At 38.4% G+C, this 23338-nt stretch overlaps 1 protein-coding gene across 3 annotated transcripts in view; it reads left to right on the plus strand.

Annotated features, from left to right (window-relative positions):
- The window catches only part of asb13a.2 (ankyrin repeat and SOCS box containing 13a, tandem duplicate 2), a 170071-nt gene extending 147582 nt beyond the window's left edge, over positions 1 to 22489 (plus strand). The window contains exons 9-10 of one of the 3 annotated variants that reach the window (XR_012401611.1): positions 19794 to 19968; positions 21410 to 22489. The gene's annotated coding sequence lies outside the window, so the exon portion shown is untranslated. The remainder of the gene's footprint in view (positions 1 to 19793; positions 19969 to 21409) is intronic. The other 2 variants (XR_012401614.1, XR_012401613.1) reach the window with 2 other exon arrangements.
- The last annotated feature ends 849 nt before the right edge of the window (positions 22490 to 23338 follow it).

The raw sequence follows: 23338 nt of genomic DNA on the forward strand, positions 1-23338 counted from the left end.
TCAAGTTGATGCCCGTGTAAACAATTCCAATCGGCTATTTATGAAATTATATTCACATGAGCACATTTTGGGACAGAGCTAAACTCTCGACTTTGCTTGAAATTCTCCCACGCTAACATAAACACAATGGTTTGTACATCGACAAACAAACGTCACAGTTTCAAACAGCAATACCTGTCATTTTAGGATTACACCTTACCTGGTTCATCCCATGGGCCTCATTCACAGCAATTAACAACAAACAGGCATCCTTCCATCGCCCCCATCCACCTGCCCTGGGAACACCAATACAGATGTACTGTAAAAAAGGGAAAGAGAAATCACATGGAAATCTTCCTATAACAGAGGGTGTGTCTTGGTAAACCCTCCCAATCACACACACACACACAAACACACACACACACACACACACACACACACACACACACACACACACATACACACACACATAAAAAATAAGAACTGAAGAAGGAAGCATACTCCCTTTAGAAAGAAAATCAGAAACCTGGCGCTCCTATAAAGGGAAAGAAACTCTAGCTCTCATCCTCTTGCTGGCACCGGTGCCGGTTTCTTCATAACACAAACCCCCTTAAGCGCACACAAGCGTGTAAAATCCCAGAGTTCATGGTGTCAGCGTTACAATGAGACATGAAGCCAAGTTTCACAGTGGTCACATTAACCAAGACAGAACTCATATTTTAGGTTGGACCCATAGTTCAGGTTGCCTAAAGGAATGAAAAGTCTAACCTTTATTGATGATCGAAATTTGTAGATTACATGTAAAGCTTATGTGTTTATAAAGTTTCAGCTCAAAACATCAGAGTATTTATTATACTTTTCAGAATATTGGAATTTTGTTGCTCTGAACACAATGTAGCTGTTTTTTGTTTTTTTTGTCCTGTGCCTTTAATGCTAGTTCTCCTCGCCCACCATTCCTACGTGCCTGTAAGAGTGTGCCTCAATCAGTCCAGCTGCATCAGATAAACAGCACAGTGACAGACATGAAGAAAGCAGATCTCACGTAACGTTTGTGAGAAATACTACAGTAAGAACTTCCCCAATGATTATTTGATGTATTTGTTGTGGATTCAATTCAAGCCTTTCTGCAATGACGAGTCTAACCAAATGTTGTTACAAAGTTCATGCACACAGTTTTTGCACGGCAAATGTGACAGGGTACACATTAATATCCACTTCTGTATGGATATCCGTTATGTTAATGTACAAAATAAACCTGATTTAACGTCCACAAACCGGGATTGAAGCGGTGGGCCTCAAAATGGGAGGGATTTGGATCCTATTTTAACGTCAGAAAATTAAAAAAAGAGACTTAGTATGTTTAAATCACTTCAATATGACTGTGGACACACTATACATACACAGTTCTGTCCGAACAGCTTATAAAAGATGATTTTCATCATAGATGCCCTTTAATGACTTTTATTGTATAATACTATACTAACTAAAATCAGTTTAATTTTGGGTGAACTGTTTCTATAAATCAGACTTGTTTTTCACCTGCTAACCTTTTATTTTCTTCTGCTAATGTCTAGACTTGCATGTACACAAATATTTATTTCTTTGTTTTCCCAAGAAGTCTTGGGTTGCAAAATAACACAAGGTTAAGTCAATGACACAATTAATGATGTCCTCTAGATGGCATTGAGATACTGAGTAAATGGAAACTTTTATTTCCGGTATAGTCCACCCAAAAATAAATTCTTCTACACCAATTTTTGACACAAACCTATATAAGTTTCTTTTGTGGAACACAAAATGTATGTAAGTTAAAGAACCCAGTAACTTTTTTTGTATGGAAGACATTTATTTAAGGTTTAAGATTTGAGTCCCAGCTGGGCCAGTATTCATTTTTATGTGGATTTTGCATGTTCTCCCCATGTTCACGTGGGTTTCCACCAGGTGCTCCGGTTTCCCCCACACTCTAAAGACATGCTGTATAGGTGAATGAATAAGCTAAAATGGCCGTAGTGTATGAGTGTTTTTGTGAATGCAGGAGTGTACAGTGTGTAAAACATATGCTGGATTAGTTGGCGGTTCCTTCCACTGTGGCATACTCTGAAAAATAAGGTAGTAAGCCAAAGGAAAATGTATGAATAGCCACAAATTATTCTTCTAAAGTTCTTGTAGATGTCTCGGACTGTGCTTTTATTTTACCAGATCGAATCTGGGTTGTAATCATAATGTCCAGGAAACAATCAATTTTTTTCCCCTCTTAAGTAAGTTAAGGGACACAATGACCTTAAACAATACTCACTTCCAGGTTCCTGAACAGTAAAATTGTCCACTGGATTTCCCAAACACACACATACACTTACAAATATCCATCCCCTTTACTTATTCTTATTCTGCACCGAGTGCTAAGAATCATGGCAGTGTTTAAATGTCGACCCGGTCACACACTCCACTGACACTCAAACACTGAGTAACTGTAATAGTGGCACCCGGGCTTGTTACCGTGGAGACCAAGGAGGAGAGAGGGAGTCTGCTTCCCTCCCGAATCTTTTGACACATTTGTCCGACTCGTTTTAAACACTCAAACATATCACAGAATGGAAAAACCACTGACCCGCAACACTTCCTTCAGATCTTGCGATGTTAAAACGATCATTGATTAAACTCAGGCCTGACCTAGAATATTTCAGGGGCAGTGACATCACCTGTCTGCGTCAGCACAAGTCTCATTAGCTGGCGGTGATTAAGGCACCTAGCAGTGCTGAAATATGAGTTAACATGCTGCTAATGAGCATGAACTTTTCAAATCCTCCTACAATGGATCAGCACAATGGACAGAATTGGGCCTTGGTGGATGCAAACGCACACAAAGCTTGTGTATGCAAATATGCAAACATGCTTTTGTAAGTACAGTGTCATATGTACCCTGTACCAACAAAAGAACGGCACGTCTTGTCATGTGTGTTTAGCTGAGGTGTAAACCTACTCTGTACACAAACTTAAGACATCCTACTAGTTTGATCGCACTTAATTTGCTTTCTGTAAAGTTATGACTTGTTTACTCTGGAATGACAAAAATGCATCTAAACACCCAATCATTGGAGTGGGGGGATGACGATAAATACAGGAGTAAACAAGGTTACTTTAACAACTCCCAGTAATACTCTAAACCAATCTTACCAGATTGACACACATCTTAAAAATTACTGAATGTGTTATTGAAGCAGGATAGCAAGACAAGTTTTAAAGTTTCCTCTCGGAAATTAAGTTTGGTTTGAAGGCGGCAAAATGTAAAGGTTGCCTTTTTCTCTGACAACAGCATTCAGGATAGATTGGAGCTATTAGAGCAGAAACAAAAACTTTTGCTAGTTTTCCCTTATCGCTTTTCAAGTTCAAATTCATATCGAAACTTCATTCACCAGTTCACCGACCCTCAAAACAATAAGTAACGTGTTCGAAGCGGACTAACAAGTCAGGAATGTGTCGTTCTATCTACTTTTGTGATCCAACTTACCATAAAGCATCTTCATTCATTCATTCATTTTCTTTTTTGGCTTAGTCCCTTTATTAATCTGGGGTGGCCAGAGCAGAATGAACCTTCAACTTATCCAACATGTTTTATGCAACCCATCACTGGGAGACATCCATGCCCACTCATTCACACACATACACTACCGCCAATTTAGCCTTCCCAATTCACCTATAGCACATGTCTCTGGACTTGTGGGGAAAACCGGAGCACCTGGAGGAAACCCACGCGAACATGGGGAGAACATGCAAACTCCACATAGAAATGCCAACTGACCCAGCCGAGGCTCAAACCAGCGACCTTCTTGATGTGAGGCGATTGTGCTACCCTCTGTGCCACCGTGATGCCCCAAGCATCTTAATACCAGGTACAAACAAGTTATTACATTACACCCAGAGGGTAAACAACATTTCGCCCAAAAATACAGTAGATGTCAATGGGATCCAAAGACTCTATAGCAGAGGTGCCCAAAAGTAGGGCCTGTCTGCCAAAGTTGGCCCGTGGTAACCTTTGGTTTGGCCAGCCATCCCATCTGAAAAGAGAGGGGGGAATGCCTTTGACAAAGATCGTCTTTTTTGAATTTAATGTAACCTTTTGTTTCTTTGTTTAAATGTTGTAAATGAATCAGACTTTTAAATGTAAATACTGGCACTTGACAGATAGAGGACAATGCACAAGACATCTGCAAGCAAATCAAGGCAAAGGCAGGAGCAGCTCGACTAGTTTATTCAGCAATCAACTCCATTGTTATAAACAGGGTTGTTTATGTTTTTTCCATTATAAAATGTTAAAATAAAATGTTAATATATGTTTTAAAGCAATGTTTTCTAGTTATTTTTAGATAATATGCAAGTAAATTAGGAAATTACGCATAGCAAATTTAATGTAATACAGTTTGTTATATTTAACTTCGACCCACGTTCAAGTTTGGTTTTTGGCCCTTTATTATAAAAAGTTTTGGCAACCCTGCACTATAGACTTCCATTGGATGGACACAAACGTTATTCGAAATATATTTTATTTATTACATTTTGCTAGCCATATTATTCAGAAAATCAGGTAACACTTTATTTTGATGGTCCATTTGAGTAGTAGTAGACTGTCTACATAATATCTGTTGATAGTGCTCCTTTAGCAGACATTTAACTGACTATAAGAAACTTTGTACATGTCAAATTACCCTTATCCTAACCCCAACCTAGAATCCCAGAAACCCAGAATTAGTTGGCATGTAGATGCAATATAATTTCAAGAGTTCACACTTAGATACTGTTTGACAACTTGTTAGCAAGTTAGCAGGTTTGGCATGCTGTCCCGGGAGAGAACCCTGAGCTCGGAGATAGTTGAGCCCAGGGCTCCCGCCAGGTCCATAAAGCATGTGAGGAAAGTATGAGGTCAGGTGTTCTCGAGAGCTCCCCTCGGCAAAAGAGGAAAGGAGGAGAAGGGGTGGATGGGGGGTTTCTTCGGGAAACGAAGATAAGGGAGTAGATCTTAGCTAGGTTATTTATAGTGAGTTTGGATCTTGGGTCATTGGCTTGCCAATGAGTGTAGATGAGTGGCCAGCTGCAGTCAATCATATCACGTGCTCTTCTCGAAATTAGTTTGTGAAACTTCATTTAAATTCAACAAACGGACCATCAAAATAAAGTGCGACTAAAAATCATACTGTTTCATTGATTGACTGATTGATTGATTGTTGTAGTATGCCTTTATTACTGTTCCTATTCAATTATTAGGGTTGAGTATTTTTATTTTGTAGACACACATGAATATTTATACACAAATTTCTTTAATGCTATTTAAAAAATACCCCACAGTGCACCTTACTAAGTTTAAAAAAGCTAAATATAATGTATTAATGTTGTTAGTCACACTTACATTTCACAGTTTTTTAGAAACTGAAGAAACAGTAAAATAAAAAAAGATTGTAGTGTAAAAAAACAAGTATAGTGTCTGCGTGGTTGGTGATAAAGGTGGTAATAAAGCCGATAAAGATTTACAGGTGGGCAGGTGGACATAATAGGTCAAGGTGCGTCCTGGCCACACCTACAGCAGCAATTCCACAAGTCAAAGCGTGGGCAGATGCTACAAGACGAGCTCATACAACGAATAATACACAATTATGTCCATGACCAAATGAAAAAAGGAAACTGTTAGTAAATCAGCAGTCTTTCAACAATCATCGCTGTCAGGAAGTTGTATTTAAATACTGCACACTGTTTCAAACTGCGCATTTGCATTTCTTAAAATAGTAGACTTGGTTTAAAGTGTTCTGAATTCCCCAAAGAGACTATTAGCATTAAAAAAGTAAAACGATTAGAGAGCTCACATTCTCACAAACATCTATATATTTTGAGTTTCAGTTTCTGTTCTTGTAGCTTGACTGATGCTAAGATCATGAGTTGGTATTTCCCTCATACACTCATACCGACAGAGAAACACTCATACCGGTAAAGGTAAACCTTTTGTGAGTCACTCTTGTATATTATCATCTTCTAAAGGAATCTGATAATGCACACTCGATTTATTAAATCAACTAAACAGCAGCTAGCTACTTACTCGGATGCCAGTACACCTGTACCCTGAAGCCTTCTGGTCCAATAAACACAATGGCAGCCGGGAAGATACAAGCACACAACATCTCTCAATAAAATCTTCAAACATCAACCATTAATGATTCACAGATCTGAAAAATAGCACTCACTGTCACGCAGACATCTTCTGACTTCGTTCCCCATCCCACTACTCCTGAGAGAGAATCCAAGAAGTTCCCATGAAGGAACCTTTCCTGCTCTACTTTCCTCAGCAAAGTGATCCCAAGCAGCCTCTTCTGTTACTTTCACTCACTGCGTCTGTGTGTGTGTGTGTGTGTGTGTTTTGCACAGTCATATACGACACATCCAGTAAAGCGATTCCTGCCAAATGAGTCCGCAGGCAAGCCAATCTCACTTTCTCTCCCTCCCTCCTCCCTCCCCTTCTCTCTCTCGGCCTCTTTCAGTAAATGCTCCATGTGTCATCTATCAAGCACTAATTCATTCGTAGCCGCAATACTAATGCGGCCACTGGGGCGTGCTGTTTCCTTGCTTCTGCAGCGTTGTTTTGAGGTTGAGGACACGTCACATTTGCTGAAAGGGAAAGGGAGGGCTGATGGAAATGGATGAGCTCAATCAAAAACAAGTTGTCACTACAACAGATGTTTTGAAGAAAAATGTCTCTCTTTTTTTCATTTTGCTCACAGCTTGTAATCATCTGGAAAGCTTGAGGGAAAGTTTTGCCCAAACTAGTTAAAGAGTAACACCGCTACTTCAGTAAAAGCTAATGAGATACAGTTCGTATGGTGCAGCTACGGTATCCATTTGCGGCAGCAAAGGAATGCTCGTAACCCAAATTACACATCAAACCTAACAGTCATAACACCAGCCTAACCTAGATAAGCAATCTGTCCACACTAAAAGTGAAAAACCTTAAGTCCACATTTTTGGTAATGTTCGGTTTCGGTAATACATACTTCAGTGAACGGAATTTGCATACTTAATCCAATAACATCATATTTATTTATAAGTTTTCAGTGTTTTGAAGGACTGTATTCTGTCGTCTACAGTAACCTATGATTAGCTATTTCAGTAGATGTATGATTGTCAAAGATACGTTATTTTTAATTTAAACCAATGGTCTCAAACTCAAATCCTAAAGGGCAGCGGCTCTGCATAGTTTCGCTCCAACCACCTCACACTTGCTTAATAGTCTCTGGTAGTCTTGAACCCCTTGATTAGTTGCATCAGCTGTGTTTGATTAGGGCTGGTCAGAGCTGCGGCCCTCTAGGAATTGAGTCTGAGACCTATGATTTAAACCAGGGATATCCAAACTCAGTCTTGAAGGGCAGGTGTCCTGAGTTTAGCTCTAACCTTAATCAAACACACCTGAACCAGCTAATCAAGCTCCTACTAGATATACTACAAAACTTTCCTGGCAGGCGTGTTGAAACAAGTTGAAGCTGAACTCAGAACACTGGCCCTCTAGGACTGAGTTTGGACACCCCTGATTCAAACAAATGGTGACAAGTTTGCATTCTTGCACCAATAAATGGCGTACCATTAAAGATTGCACTACTGTTTAACTTTCATGTACTAGCAGCAGGGCTTAATTTGTGCCGGAACACACCGGATCTGGATCCAGCACCTCATTTTACCGATCCCCCTCCTCAACTGCCCTCCTACCCCGTCCGCTGTTCACTTTCACTTTTTTCCACGACTTCCCAACTCTCTTCACTTTCGACCGCGACACCCCCTCCCTGCTCACTTTCATCCGCGACACCCCTCCAACATCCACCGCACCAACCCCCAACATGGCATAAAGGGGATAACTGGGAATAGAACACAGACAGGAACTATGTTTCTAACTACAGCTTCAGAAGTGGAAACAGTTTGCGTTGGGAAACGCCAAATCAACGAACTATGTTTATAACAACGAAACTTGCGTCCTTAGTTGGCTAACGATGGTTTTCGGAAATGCACCCCTAGTTCAGTACATTATCAGGCTGTGGGTCTCGATTTTGGTATGAACCATTATAGGGGTGATCAGGTGTGTGTGTGTGTATATATATATATATATATATATATATATATATATATATATATATATATATATATATATATATATATATATATATATATATATATATATTATATATAATTTACTATTTTAATTTTTTAAGTTATTAATATTACTATTTAATATACAGATCAAAATATTTCTCACTAATTAAAAGACTGAGTCACACATATTTTGTTTGGATGTCCTTCAGGGAGGATCAAGCGTTAATTAGGGGGGTCAAACTTCTCCAAAAACCCCTGTAATTCACACCCTGAACCAGATCATTCTTAATGTTTGGCTTGCTCTGATAATTCACCCCCCCCCCCCCCCCCCCCCAAAAAAAAAAATGTAAATTTACTGTTAATTTGTTCACATTTATTCATTTTCCTTCGGCTTATTCACTTATTTATCAGGGGTCGCCACAGCGGAATGAACTGCTAACTATTTCACCATATGTTTAACATAGCGGATGCCTTTCCAGCAACAATCATTACTGGAAAACACCCATACACTCTCACACTCATACAGCCAATTTAGTTTATTCAATTTAATAAATTACTCATAGCACATGTCTTTTGACTGTGGAGGAAACCCATACAAACACTGGGAGAACATTCAAACTCCACACTGAACTGCTAACTGGCCCAGTCGGGACTCAAACCAGTGACCCTCTAACTGTGAGGCGACAATGCTAACCACTGAGCCACCATCCCACCCTTAGTTATCCTTAAAGCAATCCAAAATCAATTCAGTGAGAGAATCTGAACTATGGCTTCTAGTGATTAATAAAACTGCAGGAAAGTGGTACTTTGAGAATGGCTTCAGGCGATCCATCAAGTTCTTCGGAAGTGAACCGATCAGTCTGTGCAAGAAACCGAAAGTGTTTTACAGCATGATTACCTTTAATCCATATTCACATGTGCATTCACAACATTCTGAAGTTTCCTGTCACATAATGATAGCCCCGTGAGTATTAAAGAGTAAATTAACAGCAAGTTTTCTTTTTAGGGAGAACTTTCACGTTAAGAGGAGTGAAATCTGACAATTTAAAGTGGGCGAGGCAATATAATTAGACCCCAATCAATCGTTAAAACATCCTGTTGCTCATCGATGCTTGCACATGCGACTGTCTTTCTTACACAAGTCCTGGTTTATGTGTCATCTATCTAGACCACAAGTATGCAGAGAATCGCAACCTAAAATATGCTTAATAAGTCAACTAAAAGTGAAAGCCAAATGACTGAAATGTCCCGGCAGAGCTAATTCTGAGAACGAAAATGAAAGTTTAATATCTGTAAAGGCCATTTCACTCTTTTTCTGAGTCTTTTGTTACTCAGGGAGGGGAATTCCACAAGTGCACTTGCTCATCGCCACAACAGAATGGATCCATTAACAAGAAAAGCAAAGCGGTCAGTGTTGCAGGTGCCGTTTCCACTCACGGGACAGGAATCCGGTGGCAGACCTCACACAAGGGCAGGCGCAGTCAACAGTGGCGCCGCAATGGGACGGGATCACAGGCTAGGACACTCGACTCATACTACAGTAATTTCCCTCAGGAATGCAAGGGATAAAACTGAGTGTGTGTGTATGTGCGTGTGTTTGGATGACCCTTCACCCAGTCCTGCATCCCATCCTCCTTCACTAGCGAGTGAGTCACTTGATCCTTCGCATTTACTGAAGCCTCATTTGTCCGTCACTACCCACAACCATCTAGCTACTCGCTCTGTAGGAATCTGACAGAATTGGACACTTCCTCCTTGTGCTCCTGCTGTTTAATCAACCCTCATCCTTTGACACTTGGTTATCCCAGAGCCTCCAACATCACAACAAGACCTCACATGGGAATCCACCATCAGTTTAGCTGTAATTGTCACCGATAACAGGACAAATAAGGACATTTTTACTGGAAAATAATATGAATATAAAAACAAAGGGGTATATATTGTAAATGTAATTAGCCTGAAAGATAATGTTGTGCAAAAAAAAAAAAAGAGCTTGTAGAAAAGTGTTTCTACTATTCATTATCAGCAATATAGTGGTGTCATTAATTAATAATCTAATTTGAGTCAAAGATGAAGTCTCAAACATTTTCCTGTTTATGCACCTTTGGCAGCAATCACAGCCTCAAGTCTTTTTGAATATAATGCCACGAGCTTGGCACACCTGTCTTTGGGAATTTTTGCCCATTCCTCTTTGCAGTATCTCTCAAGCTCTATCAGGTTGGATGGGAAGTGACTGTGTACAGCCATTTTCAGATCTCTCTAGAGATATTCAATTAGATTTAGGTTTGGGCTCTGGCTGGGCCACTCACAGAGTTCACCGAGTTGTTATGAAGCCACTCCATTGATGTTTTGGCGGTGTGCTCTGGGTCATTGTCCTGCTGGAAGATGAACCGTCGCCCCAGTCTGAGGTCATGAGCACTCTGAAGCAGGTTTCCATTCAGGATGTCTCTGTACATTGCTGCATTCATCTTTCCCTCTATCCTGACTAGTCTTCCAGTGCCTGCTCCTTGTGGAATTGCTCCAGCAAAGATAGTATTCTTGCAGGTCTCCCAGAATTCATTAGGATTCTTTGGACTCATCTTCAATGCCTCCTCCTTCATTTTACCCCTGACTGGACTGTAAGGCATGACGCATAACATGTGTGTTGTGGTGTGCTAGTGTGTGTGTGTTTGTTTACCTTTTTGTGTTGACAGCATGCTATCAAGTCAGCTGACTTAATCAGCATCCTCCAGCTGATCCCGGTTTCACTAGCTATATATTCAGTCTGTGGTTACTGCTGGTTATCAGTCCGTTGTTTGTTCTTGTGCTTGTCTTGTTTGTTTCTCAGGATTCTCTGCGTTCTGTTCGTTGGATGATGACTTCGTTTGGCCAGTTGGCACTCTTTGTTTTGGACTCTGCTTTTCTCGTGTTCTCTAGCCTTTTCGTATCCTTTGATACATTACTTCTGTTCTTTAATAAATTGATTTTTAATTTGATCCTCTCTCTCTCTGGTGTCGTGACACAGACATGCTCAATAATGTTCTGGTGATTGTGCTGGCCAATCCTAGAACACCTTGACCCTCTTTGCTTTCAGGAACTTTGATGTGGAGGCTGAAGTATGACAAGGAGCGCTATCCTGCTGAACAATCTGCCCTCTCATGTGGTTTGTAATGTAATGGGCAGCGCAAATGTCTTGATACCTCAGGCTGTTAATGTTGATATCCACTCTGCAGATCTCTCGCATGCCCTCATACTGGATGTAACCCCAAACCATGATTTTTCCTTCACCAAACTTGACTGATTTCTGTGAGAATCTCGGGTCTATGATAATTCCAAAAGGTCTTGATGATTAGGATGCCGTTCAACAGACGATTCATGGGAAAATTGACTTTCTGCCACTTTTCCAAATGATCAAATAGAAGTCAAGTTATTATTTGCTCTTACAACTAGAATCTACAAGAAGACTTTTGTCAGGTAGTGTACGTATACGTTTTTTTATTTAATTGTATTTACAGTTGATTGGGTCAAATCTCACAATCGCATTTAAATGAACTGATTTTAAATTTTTATTTGTTTAAAGTAAAATTATATTGTCAGAGAAGTTTGAACACCCACTGTAGTTCTTTTCCCCGAAATCAGCTTTGAGTGGGGGCGAGGTTAACGTGTTGTAGTTTGAACTACTTGTCTTGGCATTAGCAACCATAAGCTATGTTTTGAGATCAGTCCAGCTCTTTACTTTCTCACTGGTGCCTGTCAAAACAGTGGATGAAACCTTTCTGTCGGCAGTGCTGCTCATCTGAAGTAAAGGTGTGGTATGGGAAAGGGCCAGAATGCCATAATGACCCTGTTTCACGACGCGTACCATCATGCAACACTCGCCTACACAACCACAAGGCATTCCTGACGTTCCTCAGGCCAGGTAAACAAAGGAGTCATTGCGCACACACGCACACACAAGTAATGAGGGTATTTATCACCTCTTTTGGCAAGTCCATGGATCAGCCACACTGGTGAACTTCACAGTGTCCCCTGAAACCACTGGGATCTGCTATGACGCACTGTTCGCATGAGGAGGTTTGCTAGGACTAATATCACTACAACATACAGCAGTGTCCTGGCAACCACCCAAACATGCTCTTCTTATCCAACTAACCTTGACCAGTCATATACACACTTTCTTACAGAAACACGAAGCTCCGCTAATGGCTACTTTTCAGTGCAGAAACTGTCGTCTGAAAGTCAATATTTATATATTTCCCTGTGTTAAAGATCAAGAACATCCATTATCCAGCAAATTATGTAACTTCGTCAGATAACAGACCTTCTAACTCTTCATTTGTTGAATAATTGAGGCCCCAAGGTTTATTCATCCGTAACCATAGAGATAAATGCATTCAATTATACATACTGTGAAATGACACAAGGATGAGATGTGTTTGCGCAATATTTAAGCTTCAGCAGCGTAGACAAGCTCAAAAAGTTCGTTTGTGTTCTTCGAGGTTTGAAGTGCATTTCGCTTGTTGATTTTAACATGTGCTTGCATATGAAGTTTATGTGGTTAAGTGGATCAATCGCTGTCCTTTTATGATGTTGATGGTTGTTGATTGCCCACTAAAATGTTTTAAACAAGCTGAATGCGCCATGCACTCTTTCAAAAATGCAGAGCAGGATTTTCTTTTCAGCTGAGAGTCTTTGTTTGCAATTAAAGAAGCTGCCTGTGTGAATCTTAAACCCAAACATTCATTCATTTTCTTTCGGCTTAGTCTCTATTTCAGAGGTCACCACAGCGGAATGAACCGCCAACTATTCCAGCATATGTTTAACACTGCGGATGCTTTTCCGGCCACAACCCAATACTGGAAAATACCTATACACACTCAAACACTACAACCAATTTAGTTTATTCTCTTCATGTATAGCGTGATACAAAGCAAACAATTTCTCACTATTTAAAGCGCTGACCCACACATACATCTTATTTTGGCGTTGTTTAGGCAGGATCAAGTGTAAATTAGGGGGGTCAAACCCCTTCTAACCCCCCTGTAATTCAACTTAACCCTCTAAAATGTGAATTTACTGTTAATTTGTTTACATTTATTCATTTTTCTTTGACTTAGTCCCTTATTTATCAGGGGTTGCGACGGCTGAATGAACCGCCAACTATTTCAGCATGTTTTACACAGCGGATGGCCTTCTAGCCGCAACCCATTACTGGGAAACACTCATCCCCCCTCGCACTGATACACTTCGGCCAATTTAGTTCATCCAATTCACTTATAGCGCATGTCTTTGGATTTGTGGGGGAAACCGAAGCACTCGGAGGAAACCCACACCAACACGAGGAGATCATGCAAACTCCACGCAGAAATCCCAGCCGAGGCTTGAACCAGTGACCTTCTTGATGTAAGGCGACATTGCTAACCCCTGAGCCACCGTGCAACCCTTAAGCCCAAACAATGCTTTTGAATTTACACTTACTACGAATCTGTGTAATCCGCACATGCACTTGTTTTTGCACAAGGCGTCAACACTTATCTCAGGCCATTGTTTGAAAGTCAGAAAAGAAACAGGAGCTTGAACAGACAGTGTTTAATTATTAGTGATTAAAAGGAACCAGCAATACCTGTTTAAACAACCACCAAATACTTTATTGCTCACGATATTGTCTTCACAAACGTTAGCTGGATTTCCATTGCTTTGTGTTAGTGCACATTTAATGTATCGCATGAGAAAGGACTGCTGAAAATACCAAATTTGAACAATGGTTAATGCGAATAAGGGATATGTAAATGCATTTGCCGAATAAACTCTGACATATCTGCCGAGTGAACTGACTTGCCTTAAAAGGACTTTGTAACAACTAGATGGAAATGCACCTTAATTTTGTTAGCAAACTTTGGCTTTAGGTTGGAATGAATACCCGTTGGTAAGGACTACTAGTATCTAATTATGCAGAAAGTTTGTTTCTAACTGTCAAATATGACCGCATGTATGTCACCAATAATCAGAGTTGTATTTGCCCCGCCTCTACTCCATCGTGATAGGACGGCTAGGTTAAAAATGACAGTATTATACAATTATACCTAGTACGACCTTGATTATTAGCTTGTTCAGGTGTGTTTGATTAGGGCTGGAGCTAAAATCTGCAGGACACCGGACCTCCAGGAACAAGTTTGGTGACCCCTGGTTTAGATATTCTAATGAGTCATGATCATTGTTACTTTGATGAAGACAGTTCTTAGCCGAAACACGTAGGTTTTTTTAAGGATTAGCCATGTGAATAAAGGCTTTTTAATATTTTTTCCACATTTTTTGAGTGCCTTGGACTGATTTTTGCTGCTTATTCTGATGAATCTCGTATCCAAAGAGCACCGACACGTTCTTTAAGCGACACCTGAGCACTTTTTGTTTGAGTTTGAATTATTACACTTCCACATTTGGTGTAAAGTGATTTGCAAAAAGAAAGCCCCACTCCCTACTCAATATCATATTTACGTTTTTTAAGCGTAAATCCATGGGATTGTGTTTTATTGTTTGTCATGAGAAAATTCTCAGCTACTTAGCATTTAATACTCACAAGTTTCCATGTAGGTGTTCAAACCTATAAGCCTAAGTGTGAAAAACAGTAATAGCTGTGCTTGTCTCAGCAAGAACCGCTGCAATTGCATTTTGTGCAACAACATACAAACACGTAAATAACCCCCTATTTTCAGGGTTACAAGAAAGCCGCCACTATCTAAGGTGTGTAATTTTACCGCTCCACTGATGTTTAGAAGCATCCATGCTGTATAATCAGTGAGAATATTAAAATGTCGGTCTTACTTTCACACCTTACAGTCCTCTAGCATGAACACACACACACAATTTGCAGGGGTGCATTTGTGCACTTGACATAATCTGAAGTGCTCTCCTCCTATGAGGTCAAGTCTTTCCATAGCGCTCGGAGTCTCATAAAACTGATGAGTCAGTTTCTCATCACCACTGTGATCTGTCACCGTTTAAAAGACGTTAACATAATGGCCATCCCACCGCACACGGCTCCCTGTCCACAAGCTCATCCTTTTTAGTATCGCTTGCTCAGAAGTTCAGTCAAGACATTACTTTTTGATGACACCAAGTCAATATTAGACCAGCAGATATGACTAAATATGGATCGACCCGAGCGTACTGTGTTCATCTCTGTAAATGTGAGACTCTAATAGACTCATAACAATGTCGCAGTATTAATGAGTTAAATGCATTAGCTGAAATTTACGAGCTTTATAAAGGGGAATGCCGATTCATTATGAGCGAGCAAGCCTGCACGTACATGTTCTTTATCATGCTTGTGGTAAGGTTTACAAGACAACAATATACCAAAAAATGAAAAAGCTTTTTCTTTTCTTTCTTTTTTTAGTTTTGCACATATAAAAAAAGTAGATGGCAGCACAAACAGTCCTGTAGTCCAATAATATCCAGCTGCAAAAATTCACAATTCCCGCATTATTTAGTTTATAATTCCGCACTCAGATGATTCATAAGCCACTATAAATACCCTAAGTTCCATATAACAGCCATCTTCGTTTTGAAAAATCCCCTCTTCCCATCCCTACTTCTCCCCCTTTCCTAGATTTGTGGCACAGAGGCCCAATGGTTAGGGCCTCACAGCAAGAACGTCACTGGTTCTAGTCCTTACTAAGCCAGCCAACATTTCTATGCGGAGTTTACATGTTCTCTCCGTGGTCACATGGGTTTCCCCCAGGTTCCCCGGTTTCCTACCACAGTCCAAAAACATGCAACTTAAGTCAATTGACTAATCCAAATCGGCACCATAGATATGCTCCTACTAAGTAGTTATCTCTTAAGAGCCATCACTATCTGTTCATTAGCTACTACAGCAAGGGAGTTCTTTTGACGATCAAGACAGATAAAAATACTTTTTTAATAGATGTATAACACCGTTTAATAAATGTTTAACACTATATCAATATTTTACTCCCATGATTCAATAGTATTTATTTGCTTAATTTTCTAATAACTTTTTTTTATCAATGTTTTATTGAACAGTTGCTACAGATTAGAAAAAGATAAAGTCGTTTATCAGTTTATAACTATTTTAATTTTAATACATAAAATTATTTATTAACTATAGTAATTCAATTTAATGTGACATTTTATTGTCTTATATATATATATATATATATATATATATATATATATATATATATATATATATATATATATATTTATATTTATATTTATATATATATTTTTTTTTACTACAAAAAGATTAACAAAGTATTATAACATTAAGATCCTGAATTAGTTTTGCTTTCTTAATCCTACATAGACATTCTATTATGTTTTCTTTGTGTATGTGGTTACATGGTTTTATAAACTAATTTCGAGAGGAGCACGTGATATGATTGAGCATGGCTGGATTCTCATCCGTAATCAGTAACAATACAATCAGACTGATCCAAACTTACAATAAATAGACCGATGTTTCCCTACTGCTCTATTTCGTTTAGAAAGAATCCCCCCTTCCACCCCATCTCCTCCTTTTCCTCCCTTTTCTAAGGAGAGCTCTCAAGACCTACCTGATCTCGGACTCCCTTTATATGCTTATTGACTAATTAACTCCGAGCTCAGGGTTCTCTCCCGGGACAGCATGCCAAACCTGCTATAAACACCAAGCTCATCCAAGTCTGAGCTCTAGAATTATTTTTATTAACATATAATGAGTACCAAAACTGCACAGATTTTCAAAAAATCATTACGATATAAAAATGAAATAATGACTGAAATAGGAAACCCTAAACCGTAAACTATCTAATCTAATGAATGGCAGCATGGATGGTCTCGATCGCCATATTTGTGAAATTCAGTAGGTGGCGATAAAGCTCCTGAGGAGTTAGTCGCTGTCAAACAAGAAAAAAATAGAAGACTGATCCATCATTACCCACATATGGTTCGCCCCTACCTAGATTGTGTGTGCTGAAACGTGTGTGGATCTGCAGGTCTGCAGCTGGACATATCTCCTGTAGTCTGCCTTTTAAAGTGAAAGTTGTAACGTGGCCAAGTATGGTGACCCATATTCGGAATTTGTGCTCTGCATTTTAACCATCCAAGTGCACACACACAGCAGTGAACACACACACACACACACACACACACACCATGAACACACACCTTATGATCACAACTCCAACTCTATAACTATTAGGAGCTGCATGTTTTTTCATCAAGCATTCATTCATGCTAAGACTATAAAGTCAGAACACATTATATAGATATATTATACACATAATCAGCACCCCTTTCAAATGCTTCTAATAAAACTGCACTAGTTAGGAAGTCAAATAAATCCAGTTGAAGTCCGTACACGTCAATGTAGGCGGTAGATGGCTTTCAAGGAATGAGGAGTTTGTTGTAAAGAGCAGTACAGTAAAAACCTCTATTCAGCGAGCTGAACAGAGCTCAGAGCTGTGAGAGAAGAGAACTATACAGCATCAACCTTGCCGAGTTTATACTCCTGTTAAGCCAATAAAACCCAGCAAGGCCAAACCCACATTAAGCGAATGCAGATATGCTGTGTGACGGGCAGCCCACATAGGCGGTTATAACAGAACGCTCTGGTCTGTGCCTGATGGTTGTAAAACAACATTTCTGGCGTACCGAGCAATTACCACAGCAGCCATGAGAGAACGCCCATCCTGTTTCTGAATGCCAGGGAGATGCCAGTTAACACCAAACCAACCTATCCTGGCCATCCCAGTGTGCCTGCCAAAAGTAGCCTCTCCCCAGGGTGTGCTGTGTCCGCTGTGTCACTAATGACGGCTGGTATTAGCCTGGTCTTTGCTGTTCTCTTAATAGGCTCATTAAAAGGCCTGTCACTGCTGAGCGGTCCCTCAGCTCTGGGTAATGACACTGCGGCACTGGATCACACACACACACACCGTCATGTTTTCATCATAATAGCATTTTCACAATCTCATTGGCATTTAAGCTCAGAAAATGTCTTAAGTTTCTGTTGTGGAGATTGCATGCTAACAAGATTAGGATGGTTAGAGCAGCCCATGGAGGCTAAATCAATAGCCGTGGCTGGGGACTCTTCAGAATTGGAATTCACAGCTTTAAATGGACAGCTCATGGAAACATCTAAATGTGGTTCCAATCATGTAGGACTGACTTTTTTAATGAGGAACATAAAAGATGATATTATCTTGGGAAGGAAGACCAACATTGTTCATGATATCTTGTTTTGTGTAGAGTGAATGACGACTGAACTTTCATTTTGTGGTGAGCTGTGCCATATTAGGTATATATCCATGGTAAACACTTACCATTTACTCACCCTAAAGTGGTTCCTGTTGATTATAAAAGACATTTTGCTGAAACAAATGATGGAAACCATTGAAATCATAAATACTACAGAAGTCAATGGGTTCTTGTTTTTAAAATATTTCAAAGTATCTTCTTTTGTGTGTGGTGATGGCTGAGTAAATGATTACATTTCCATTTTTGGGTGAACCATCCCTTTAAGTTTTAGGAAAACAAGATTGGTTAAGTGTTGCCATCTTGTGGTCAGTAAAACAACTGCAAGGCTGATCAAATTAGTTTACATTTTCTGAAGAAACTGACCGGTACTTCCATATGCTAATCCCACCTTCATGATGCTCCGTGTCATAGGCTGTTGCTGAGAAGTTGCTAACATGAATGTTGCTAAGGTATGCTGACTCTGATGCATTAAATAGACACTTCGATCAAAAAATGTAATAAGAGCTTAATGTATTGTCAGGAATAAAAGTAATTAATTTGGTTTCACCTTGGTTGACACCTTTCACACAGTGCACAGGTGTCAAACTCAGTTCCTGGAGGGCCACAGTTCTGCACAGTTTAGTTCCAATCCTAATTAAACACACCTGATCAAACCAATTAAGTCCTTCAGACTTGTTTGAAACCTGCAGGTAAGTGAGTTGAAGCAGGGTTGGACCTAAATGGTGCAGAGCTGCAACCCTTCAGGAACTGGATTTGACACCTGTTCTATTCAGTAACACTTGTGTATAGGAGGCCATAGGAGAAATGGTTGTGCCCAACTGAGCCTGGTTTCTCTCAAGGTTTTTTTCCCTTCACTTTTGCCAATTGGTAAAGTTTTTTTCTCGCTGCTGTGGCTATTGGCTTGCATAGTTCGGGACCTGTGGAGCTACGCATTGATTGATTTGCTCTTCAGTGTTTACTGAACTGTACTTCAACTCTTGAAAACTGGACTGACACTGATTCAATTTACTACAATCTTCTATGTGAAGCTGCTTTTACACAATCTACACTGTAAAGGCGCAATAGAATTAAAGATGAACATGTCCATGAACCTATATATAAGCTCGTATTATAGTTTTGATGTGCCATATAGAAAAGCAGTACCACAACAATCATTATCTGTAACAACGATGGATGCTACACACTCATAATGCATAGGATTAGGTGTTTGTTGAAATCCTTTACATTAGTATTATGAAAAAAGTCTGACCACACTATATTTAAGCTCTCAGTTTAGAGCTGCCAATGATAACCAACGCTGTATCTTGAGGGAAAAGCGTGTGCTGGTCAGTCAAGAAAGCAGTATGCTTATCTTATAAATACACAAAAAGCAGAAAGAAAAAAACAGAATGGATCTGTCACAAAACTCTGAATAGATTTTTTGAAAGCTTAAACAGACTTCTTGTTCACTTTTTTAGGGGATCTCAGTGACATTTTCTGGACACACGTGATTGGTGTTTATCATTGCGGTCCCTCTTGGCAAACAGAGAGCTGAACATTGTGTTCTTGAGTGTCTTTTTACAACAACCATCAGCCGGCCAAAGAATGTTCTTTTTTGGCGTCACCTTCACCCCTGCCTCGACAGGACTCCAGGTTTCTCTGATTTTCCATACTTTCTCATAATTTATCCTTGTCACTTTTCCCATTACCGTTTCTTCCCTTTGTATACATGAGCTTTTTACATGCTCTTAAAGTGACAGCACACCGATAAAAAGAAGTCTAAAGATGTCTGTCTGTCTATATATACGCTGTTAAGGATTTTTGTTTAATTACACGGTATTTAATATGAACTTTATATGTAATATGAACGGTATTTTACTGTTATGAAGTATGTTATTGTATTTTAAAGTTGCATTGTGACAATTACTGTATTTTTAGAGTAAAGATATACAATACTGTAAATACATATACATACAGCATAACAGTAAAATACAGGTTATATTACATATAAAGTTCATATTAAATATTAAATACTGTAAAGAGTAAAATACTTTACAGTAAAGATATACAATACATTAAATACATATACATCACGATAATCAAGATGCTGTTAATGTAAATACAGTATTTTTGCTGTAATTGATTTACAGTAAGTTACTGGTAAACTGCTTCTATAGGAAATTGTTAACAGTGTGCTTATACAGGTAATGTAAAGTGATGTAAATAATAATTAATGGTAATATATTATGTTATATTATTTTATACCATATTTTATTTTTATTGTATTTATTTATTTTATTTTATGTTTATTTTATTTTAGAATGTTGTATTTTATTTTATTTTAGATAAAATGTAATTGTATTATTTTTTATTATATTATATCATATATTATATCATGTAATATTATATTATATTATATTAAGTTATATTGTATTATATTATATTATATTATTTTAATTATATTATATTTTTATATGATATTATATTAAATTGTATTATATTATATTATATTTTATCATATTTTATTTTATTTTATAATATTATTTTTAATTATATTATATATTATATTATATTATATTATATTATATTATATTATATTATATTATATTATTTTTAATTATATTATATTTTTATATGATAATATATTAAATTGTATTATATTATATTATATTTTATCATATTTTATTATATTTTATAATATTATTTTTAATTATATTATATTATATTATATTATATTATATTGTATTGTATTATATTTTATCATATTTTATTTTATTTTATAATATTATTTTTAATTATATTATATTATATTATATTATATTATATTATATTATATTATATTATATTATATTATATTATATTATATACTCCTGTCCACTACAGAACTTCTGTCCCTAACACAATTTACATTTGCACAAACTACATTCCCCTAAACTAAAAACCCCTCCCACTTCAGTCTGTCATCACCTAATTTGCATATACATATATCTGAACAGCTTCTCTACTGAATCAGCTTGTGCAGTACTTCTCATTAACCTTCCAAACCTTCAGTCGAGTGACAAAACCACCTCTCTGACTCAACTTGTCATTGCAGATATGTCATAAACAAGAAAAGAGATTCAAAAGATTGAGAGGCCTCGTCCCCCGGAAACCCCAGACGACAGCACATTGATTCCTAAGAAAGCGGCAAAATCCCCGCAGGAGGTCTGGCACGCGGCCAGGGACACACCAACCAACCACAAACAAAACATGAGTTGATAGACACGTCATTTAGCCAATCATGCGTTTCGGTAGTGTTCATCAAAGCCCTTTCTCTTCCGTTCAGACTGTGCATGTCACTCTAACCACAAACACACACTCACACACATGAACTTATTGACTCCACACAACTTTTTTGTTCTCTCTTACAGTTTGAGAGTCTATTCAGCTACTTAGATTGAATGAAATTGCCTCAGACGTTTCTCCAAATACATAAATGATGCATTCGTGCTACAAAAGCATTGCATCAATGCATAAAGCAGCTTATATCATTTATGTTATATACAATTTTCTCGATTTTGCGACACTATTTGCTCACCCCAAGTGGTTCCAAACCATTGAAACCATGATTTTTTTATTCTTTTAAATGACACATATATTTTGGAAACCAGTAGCCATTGACATCCATTAAAAAAAATGTTTCCCCAACATTTTTCTAAATATTTTCTTTTAGATTAAATTGAAATAAGGAACTCAAACAGGCTTGGAACAAACAGAGGAAGTGTTTGACATTTCAAAGATAGCTCATCTAATATTTTAGGAGCTTTCGTGTGCTCTTTAAAAAGGTGAACATGACATAAGTTGACATATGACATACTGTAACCATGAATGCATTGAGCATGCTGTCATTTCTCAGCTGAAAAGTTTGACTGAGTATAATATAATCGCATTTTAAATTATACAAAAGTGTTATCAAAACTGTCACAAGGTTTTCACCACAATCACTTAGCCAGTTTGTATATACAAAGCACCACAACTCTCATCAACAAACTATGATTGTGTCAATATAAAAAAGACCTAAGGGAAATCAGGAGCCTCAGCCCATGTCAGTCCAAGAGTCGTAAACACTCCAGCCAATAGGGAAGAAAAAAAAACAGACTGAAATGTGTGTGGATGTTGTTCACTCACCTCTGTCTTTCTCCACTCTGTCTTCCTCAATCCATCCAGTCATGCTGAACATGAAGTGCTAGAAAGAGAGAGAACAGAACAGACAAGTGTTCATTGCTGTTTCCCCTTTTCGAATGAGCTCTCGCATCACTCTCTGCGTCTTCTCATTCTCTGTTTCAGTTGCGTTGCAACTATTCTTCTGGTAATGAAACTGTTAAGACACACTTGCGCACACACACCGCCACAGGTACAGCTGTGCAATTTCTCCTGTGGTCTCCAAAGTCCAGTGTCTTGTGTAGTTCTCCTTTGAATAACTATTTTTATGACCTATTGCCCAATGATTCATGCTGGTTGCACAACCAGGCAAAGCGCACTGCAGCACACATCTGGATATAAACATACAATGGTGAGTCTGACAATAGGTCGGCAAAACTCCCACACGGTTAAAGCAGGTAGAAAACTGGCAAACTTAACCCTCAATATTCAAAATGTGTTTGCATTTCAAATCCATTCGGCCTCAAAGAATCACTTTAGTAAACAGCCTTACCCAGCAAACAACTGTGTGTTAAATAGACATTTAATAGACATCTAAATGTAGACAGCTTGGCTAAAACAAGGCTAAACTTAGGCTGTCAGAGATAATCTAATAGACGTCTAAGAATAGCCCAAAACTAGAGTAGTCATCAAATAGACAGATTAGACAGACTGTATATGTGTAGTCATTCATTTCTGTTTATTTGATGAGTAGTCTAGTTTAGGCTATTAGATCTTTCACAGCCCAAATTTAGCCTTGTTTTAGCCAAGACGACTATGTTTAGATGTCTGTTAGACATCTATTAGACATCTTTTAGAAACCAAAAATGCTTGCTGGCTACTT

The sequence above is a fragment of the Danio rerio genome, chromosome 4 (genome assembly GCF_049306965.1).
Source record: "Danio rerio strain Tuebingen ecotype United States chromosome 4, GRCz12tu, whole genome shotgun sequence".
Lineage (NCBI taxonomy): Eukaryota > Metazoa > Chordata > Actinopteri > Cypriniformes > Danionidae > Danio > Danio rerio.